The following is an 8275-nucleotide window of genomic DNA, read 5'->3' as shown; positions in this document are numbered from 1 at the left end:
CAGTGACTCGAGCTGGGCATCGCCGCTTAGTGAAGGATTGGCTCGGGCGGCTCGGCTGCTCTCGGCTGCTCTAGTCCTGCAAAGGGAACTGAGTTCCTGCTGTGAAAAAAGTGCAGGAACTCCGTTCCCACGCGTTCCCGCAGGACTTGAGCCCTGTTGGAGGGGTTGCATGCTTGGATAAGGGTCCGGTATAGATTTAGATGGGGACCCCATTTTTTTCTTTAATTTTGACGTGGGGGGTCCCCTCCAAATTCATACTAGCCCGGAAGGGCCTGGTATAGACCAGGGGGGGGGGGGGGCACCCCCACGCTTTTTGTTTCCTGATTTTTTTTTCTTAGCAACCAGCTATATACAGTGTTTAAACGCAAAAAAGGCTAAACACAACAAAATAGATCACAAACACAACACTTGCGTTTCTGGTGCGATTTCATTAAAGACTATTACACGCAAAACATGGGAGAAAAAACCCTCACCCTTTCCAAAAATGCATCGGCTGCAAATTGCATAGGTGTGAACGTGTACCATAGGAAACCATGTTAAATGAACTGTAGTGCGTTTCTGAATCAAACTCCATAGTTTAAGCAGTAATCAGCTTTATTTTACCCCCACCATCACTCAAGCTGCAAAGTCAGCCTTGCTGCTGCCCTGAAGCAAAAATGAATGATCACCCACCTGTCGAGTATGGCAAGCAGTAATGCTTGATTCACATTAATGCGTTTTTTGATGCTTTTTGCAGAAATGCAGGGAATTTTTCAATGCATTTTTGTGCCTCTGCATTTTTGGAAAGGGCCAGGGACTATATTCCCACAAAATGCAGCGTTTTGCATGTATTAGACTTCCATTGCCCCACATCCAAAATGCTCTGCACAACCCCCCCCCCCCCACCCCAAAGCACCTCGCCCCCCATGTTGATGGGGACAAGGGCCTCTTCCCGACAACCCTGGTCGGTGGTTGCCGGGGTCTGCGCGTGGGGTCTTTTCGGAATCTGGAAGCCCCCTTTGACAAGGGGGGCCCCCAGATCCTGCCCCCCCCATGTGAATGGGTATCGGGTACATCGTACCCCTACCCATTTAATAAAAAAAGCAGTGAAATGTAAAAGGAACAAGAGCCGGTTTTTGACAAGTCCTTTTTTTAAGAAAAAGCTCTGTCCTCTCCCCGAGCCGTCTTCTCCCGCCGCCATCTCTCTCAGAGCTGACTTCTCCCGCGCCGCTGTCTTCTTCCTCGCTTCCGGTTACCCGCTAAAAACAAAAAATTCCACTCTTTGCTGATGCTGTCTCAGTAGAAGGGGGACCCAGTAAGTCACTGGGGCCCCTCTGCGGCATCAGCCGCTCCAGGCCAGAAGGGCCCAGAGTCTGGAACTCCACGCTGCGCGCGACCCCAGGCCAGGCAGGCCACAGTGGCGGGGCCCGTGAAGTGCGCACACCCCAAAGGTGGGTGCCGCACCCGGAACCAGGAACCCGCGAAGAACAAAGAACAACCGCCTCCGCCACAGAAACACCCCCTCCCAGCATGCACAGCGAGGCCCAACTCCTCCCACTGGCTGCTGGGAAGAAGCGGCTCCGCCCAGATCCCCTCCAGCGCCATCCGCCGTCCAGAGATGGGACCGCATCTCCGGACACACAGACTGACCCACAGGACAATCCAGAATTCGGCGACAGCCAAACCCAACAAAATTAAGAATGAGAGCAACTTATCTCTCTCATTCTCCCACTAACTTAAGCGTAGTGCCCCTACTGAAAGTAAAGGGGGCGCTACATAAATATAAACAAAAAGTTAGTCTTGTTGTCGGGTTAGATCCCTGTCTCTCCTTATCCAAGGAAGATGTACTGAAGCAGCAACACCTGAAAGAGAAATAACAGCAATGCAAATGTATCCTATACTATGGCAACATACTGCAGTATATACATACTTGAATAAAGGGTTTTAAATTTTCCTCAGCCGAGGGGGAGGGGGATTTCCTAAACATTTATAAGCTGTTCCCTTTACAACTGTCCTATTTGAATGTCAAGTTTGAACGCTGTCACCACGACTGGAGCTGGGGTCGACATATCTACAGTGACCGGGTCATGCTGAAATCTCCTGGGAGAGAGGACCAGGTGTTTTCGGTCACCATGACCACAGCAGATGGTGACATTGTCATTTTGCCGGACCCGCGCTTCTATAAGTGAGCTGCATGTCTGCGTTGTCCAGCCTAAGTACTTTTAAGAAGTTTTGGACAAGGGTTCTCGCCCCCACTCAAGTTGTTTTTCTCCCCTTTCCCTTTTCCCCCTGGCCTCTCCGGATCCACATTGCGGCCTATGTGAAGAACTTTGGAGGGGTTGGGTTCAGTCAGTTAGAGGGGGTCCTTGCCAACTTCTCCACAGCAGTACAGCAGAAAATAAATGTTTTATCTGTTTACTTCCCTTTTGCTGCTATTTCTTTGCAATTAAACTTGGACTGCCGTAGTACCAGAGCACTGACCGCTAGGGGCAGTGTTCTGCAACTTCTTTTTTATTGCAGGACAGAAATGTGTACATGGTTTTCTCTTTTATATTTCTTGCAACAGAGTAAAATGTAAATTATGCTCAGCACTTCTGGTGACCGGAGCATTGACAGGTGCACTTGCACTGTCAACCGGTGACCCTGACGTGATTTATTGGGAAGATTCGCTCTGCTGTTCTTATTGTCAGCATTGAGCCTGTGGCAGAGGTTTCATCTGGCATCCTAATCTAATCAGAGCCAGGTCTGTGGCAGAGGCCTGTTTCTCCCAGCAACCTTAAAGTGGCGCTCCGGCTGCCAGGCTGGCTGGAGTGGCGACGAACTGTGTTACTGTGGAAAGCAGGATTGCTTTCCTACTATCCAAAGCCTGATACCGCAAAGTTCCTTTACTTCATCAACCTTTTCTGTCTACCTCGGGTTGATGTTGGTCGTATTGGGCCAAGAAAATAAAGCATTCAGAAAACCGTAACTACGGATTGGACATTCGCTTGTTTCTCTACTCACTGCCTTCACCCCTAGAAAAAACATAGAGGTGGCTTAATACGCCGATCCCAGATCAATCAGCGGCTTCTGAGGGGGTGGCGCTGCATTTATATCTTATTACTGTATATATTAGATAGATAGTTAGGAAGTAAGTTCACTGCTTATGTCTACCTTTAAATATTTGGGTGGTACATTACCTTTAAAACTGTACATACAAATTTTTGATATTTCTTTGTCATATATGATCTACCATTTCATGTGTCTGATACTTATGTTTATTTCATGTGGTACGCCACGTATACTATTGTTATTATATTCCTATTTTCCCACCCATCACAGTTTTTGCCAGGACATTCGCTCTCAAGCTTGAGAGATCAAATTATTATTTTCTGCAAATTTCAAGACGTCGTTTTGTAGGCAGGGGAAGGATGTAGCACCCTGGTGTTTAGGCAGGGTTGCTCCTAAATTTACTTGCCAGGTGTAGTTTCCTTGGCTCATTGTTAGGGATCAATTGATTTCACCCTAAGTCTAGAATTGCTGCACTTCTCTCTTCTGTCGCTAGGTGGCCGGGTACCTGGTGGCATTAGATAAGACAAGGGAAAAGCAAGGACAGATCAGGGGTATATGAAGTATCTCAGCCAATAGGCAGGGGTTTTCTTGAATCCCTTAGCCTTCTGGGAGAACCTATATATTTGGGTGGAGTCAAGTGATCAGTGTTCTGTGCCACCTGGACAGCTGTCTGGGTGGATGTGTAATGTACTACCCAGGCTGCTAGGCCGGAGTTTGGGCCTATCCCGGACACATCTGGCTGCTAGGCTGTCCGATGGCCTATCCAGAAGCAAGAGAGTAGCGCAGGGTTGGGCTTGCGGCTTGCTGTCCAACCAGATGTGTCGGTTCTACCAGCTGGAGAACCTGTCATGGTGGAGGGGACGCTGTCGCCACTAAGGGACCATCCACCTTATTACCATTGTAGCGCCTGTGTACTTTTCAGTACAGGTGCTATGTTAAATTTAGTTGGGGGATGAGAGAGTTACCTTGCTCTCATCCATGAAACTGGGTGGTACTCCTGCGCTGTGATGGATGGATATGGGGACAACGAAGTGGCCAGGGAAGGGGGTGTAAAGTTAGGGGTGGGCACTGCAGCAAACAAAAAGGAGGCCTTTCCAATGAAGGACAAAAAAGGAATGCAAGAGTGGTGAGTGTCTGCGCTGTGATTAAACTAATGGAGGATGAACGGGCAACAGTGGTGGTGGAGGGAAGGGAGGGGGTGTTGGAATTGGGAAAATGAAGCGTGTTAAAATACAACAGAGAATGACCTAACAAATGGATAACCTAAAAATTGGATCAATCTGGTCCGTACTGGACTGAGTGATAAGACACAAAATCAAGCAATAAATGTGTAAATTGTGCGATATATCTGATATACTCCAAACAGCTTTGGAATAGACCGTGGTGAGTGGAAGCTCAATGCAGTGAAAAAAGTGCAAACGCAATAAAGTGCAAAAGTGACTAAAAAGGACGATGGGTAGGATACCAAAGTCCAATAGTTGGGAGAGTGCAACCCAATACAATCCACGGGTCATGCAACCCACACCATTAGGTGAAATAAGGGCTTACCTCCTCGTTATCACTCACATATAAAATGGCTTGCTAGTACTTCAGCCTCTTGTTGGTTAAATATCCTCTTGTCAGATCACAGTATTTTCACCATACATGTAGAGGAAAGAAATGTATATATATTGTAGCAAGGGCTTCCTGCCACTCAAGGAGGAGGGGGGAAGGATTTCTCAAAGATGCAATGGGTAAGTATACACTTACACAACTCACACTATGTGTAAAGATAAGGTGCCTGTCTCCACGAGCGCCGAGCTCGTATCCTGATCTTCTCACTGTCAGGGGAACCTGATGAAGTCACGTGATGTGACGAACACGCATCGGGACACTAGAGCATTGTTTGGGAGCAACACCTAACGGACGGCAGACGAGCGCGGTGCTCGTAGGAGATGCGACCGTTTTGATACCGCTCAATGTGAGTTTTTTATTTTTCTTTTACTGGTTCATTAAAAGTTTTTTACTGCACTGTCCACGCGATACGCCCCTCCTTTCTTCCTTCTCCTCTCCCCTCTCTGCTCCCTTACTCGGATATGAGCGGCCGCTTACATGGACATCCGAGGAGCTGAGTGCTGACAGTGAGAAGATCAGGATACGAGCTCGGCGCTCGTGGAGACAGGCACCTTATCTTTACACATAGTGTGAGTTGTGTAAGTGTATACTTACCCATTGCATCTTTGAGAAATCCTTCCCCCCTTCTCCTTGAGTGGCAGGAAGCCCTTGCTACAATATATATACATTTCTTTCCTCTACATGTATGGTGAAAATACTGTGATCTGACAAGAGGATATTTAACCAACAAGAGGCTGAAGTACTAGCAAGCCATTTTATATGTGAGTGATAACGAGGAGGTAAGCCCTTATTTCACCTAATGGTGTGGGTTGCATGACCCGTGGATTGTATTGGGTTGCACTCTCCCAACTATTGGACTTTGGTATCCTACCCATCGTCCTTTTTAGTCACTTTTGCACTTTATTGCGTTTGCACTTTTTTCACTGCATTGAGCTTCCACTCACCACGGTCTATTCCAAAGCTGTTTGGAGTATATCAGATATATCGCACAATTTACACATTTATTGCTTGATTTTGTGTCTTATCACTCAGTCCAGTACGGACCAGATTGATCCAATTTTTAGGTTATCCATTTGTTAGGTCATTCTCTGTTGTATTTTAACACGCTTCATTTTCCCAATTCCAACACCCCCTCCCTTCCCTCCACCACCACTGTTGCCCGTTCATCCTCCATTAGTTTAATCACAGCGCAGACACTCACCACTCTTGCATTGCTCTCATCCATGCTGTTTTGCTAAATTGGGTTCTGTCGGTTCTGGGCTGTCCTGTGGGTCATTCTGTGCTCCAGAGATGTAGTTCCATCTCTGGATGGCAGGTGGCGCCAGAGGGGTCCAGGCAGAGCCGCTTTTCCCCAGCAGCCAATTGGAGGAGTGTTTCTCTCGCGGGGCATGCTGGGGGAGGGTATTTCTGTGACAGGCGTAATTTTTTGGGGTTCTTCGCCCATTCCTGGTTCCAGGTGCGGCACCCACCTTTAGGGTGTGCGCACATCACGGGCCCCGGCCTGGCCTAGAAGGTCGTGGGAACACGTGCCACGCAGAATTCCTGACTTTGGGCCCTCATGGCCTGGAGCGACTGAGGCTGCAAAAGGACCCCAGTGACTTACTGGGTTCCACATTCTGTGAGGAAGATCCCAAGCGAGTTATGCTGTGTGGAGTCGGTCTGAGGTGAACCCAGAGGCAGGTGATCCAATAGGGCTTAGACGAACCATTGGGGATCTGGGTGACCGGACACTGACAGGTTATATGCTGCAAACTGTCAGTCGGTGACCCCAAACTATCAAGTCTACCTGAGGGAGATTCAGGCAAAATTGTGTTACTGGGAGGATTTGCTCTACCGTCCATGTTCCTGAGTACTGGGCCTGTGGCAGAGGTCTCACTACTAATCCTAATTCTACTGGAGCCAAGTCGGTGGCAGAGACTTGTTCCTTCCCAGAAGTTAGTGACGCTCCGGCTGCCAGGCCTGTGAGAGGGACCTGTCCGGGGGCACTACACCCACTCTGGCTGGAGTGGCCACGAAGCAGGACTGCTTCCATTTATCCATAGGCCTGAATCTGCAAAGTTCTCTCCTTTCACCAACCTATCCTATCTACCTCAAGTTGATTGTTGGTCGTGTTGGGCCAAAAATAAAAGCATTGAAAACGTCACCCCGTTGTCTGGACATTCCACCACTACTCTCAGCATCCTCATCCCTAGACACATCATAGAGGTAACATAATTAAGCCAATCCCAAATCTAACCAGCGGCTCCTCCGGGGGTAGCGCTACACGTGGGGGCTCGTCCGGGATTCGGCTGTTACCTCTGGCAACGGAACCGTGAGTTCAATTTTATTGTGAGAGAAAGGAATTGTCGGGTGTTCACTGTGCGGTGAAGGAGTTAACCTCAGGTAGCGGTGACTTGGGCGTATGTGCGGTGAGACCGCATGCGCCTGCCACGTGTAAGAAGAAGGAAAGATTTCTTCAAGTGGGAGGAGCCACCCACCCCTGCGTGAGACGTTTCGCGCCAAACCAGTAATTGCTGCCCGCCTGCGAGAGACTGCCACGTGCAAAGATGTCTGCACCCTCGTTGCCGTCCGCAGCTTTCCAGCAAGTGAGACCCCCGATGACTACCCCGGGAGTCTCCACCATGTCTGCCGCATCTGGAGCACCCCTCACCGATACGGGGATCCGGATGAGCACAGAAGGAAAATTCGTCCTTTTTTCCAGTGGAGGATCCGAGGCCCTTGGACTATCCTGCCCTCGCTGCCAGGAGTTGGCCATGCGGATCCTGCCCTTTGCCCGGTGCCACAGATGCCGGGCCTACCTGTTCACCGTCAAGCCACCTGCTGAAACTCCCCATGAGTATCGGGTGAACTGGATCTCGTTACCGCGGAGGAGGAGACCCCCTGGCCGGAACCCTCCCCATCGGTGGAGATCGTGGAACCGGAGGCTACTAACTCAGAGATCATCACCGTCTCGTCAACCATGACCCTGCTGTCCACTACCTCACCATCCCGCTCACCGGAGGTAAGCACAATAGACGAGACGGACAAAAATGACGACCCGACCAGTGTGACCAGCGCGCAAACCGAGATTGAACCGGAGGCCGACACTACTAATACGGTTTCTGTGTGGCAAGCTGCTGTCGGAGAGGGCCCTGCACAGGCCTCCCTCAGCTGGGGTCAAGGCCTGCCTGCCCACCGCTGTTTACCGGACTGGCCTAGAGACCCATCCAAGGCGTGCCATTACCCACCTGCAGATGAGTATAACTCCTCTGAACTAGACTCTTTGTCGGACGATGGGACCATCGACCATCTTTTCGAGCCGGAGTTCCCAGAGTCCCAGGGCTATGGAGGATTTCAGGCCCCCCGCATGCCAAGGAGGAAGAAACGCTCTGTCCGGAGCGCATCGCATGGGCCCAGCGAATCAAACTTGAGCATCCCGCAGCTGACCTGGGGAGACGGTGAGTGTGTTCCTGTTTGTAATGTCACTGCTCCCATGCCCACTGCTGTGCCTGCACTTAAACGGGCACCTGATGCCATAGCCAAGCGTGGATTTGGAGACCCACGTACGCTGCCCAGACTGGCCCGTTTGCAGCGTGTCTTCATGCAGCGAGTAGCTACTGAATATGGGTATGAATACCCCTACGTACCTCCA

The sequence above is a fragment of the Rana temporaria genome, chromosome 2 (assembly GCF_905171775.1).
Source record: "Rana temporaria chromosome 2, aRanTem1.1, whole genome shotgun sequence".
Lineage (NCBI taxonomy): Eukaryota > Metazoa > Chordata > Amphibia > Anura > Ranidae > Rana > Rana temporaria.
Note: the sequence above shows the minus strand (reverse complement) of the source record.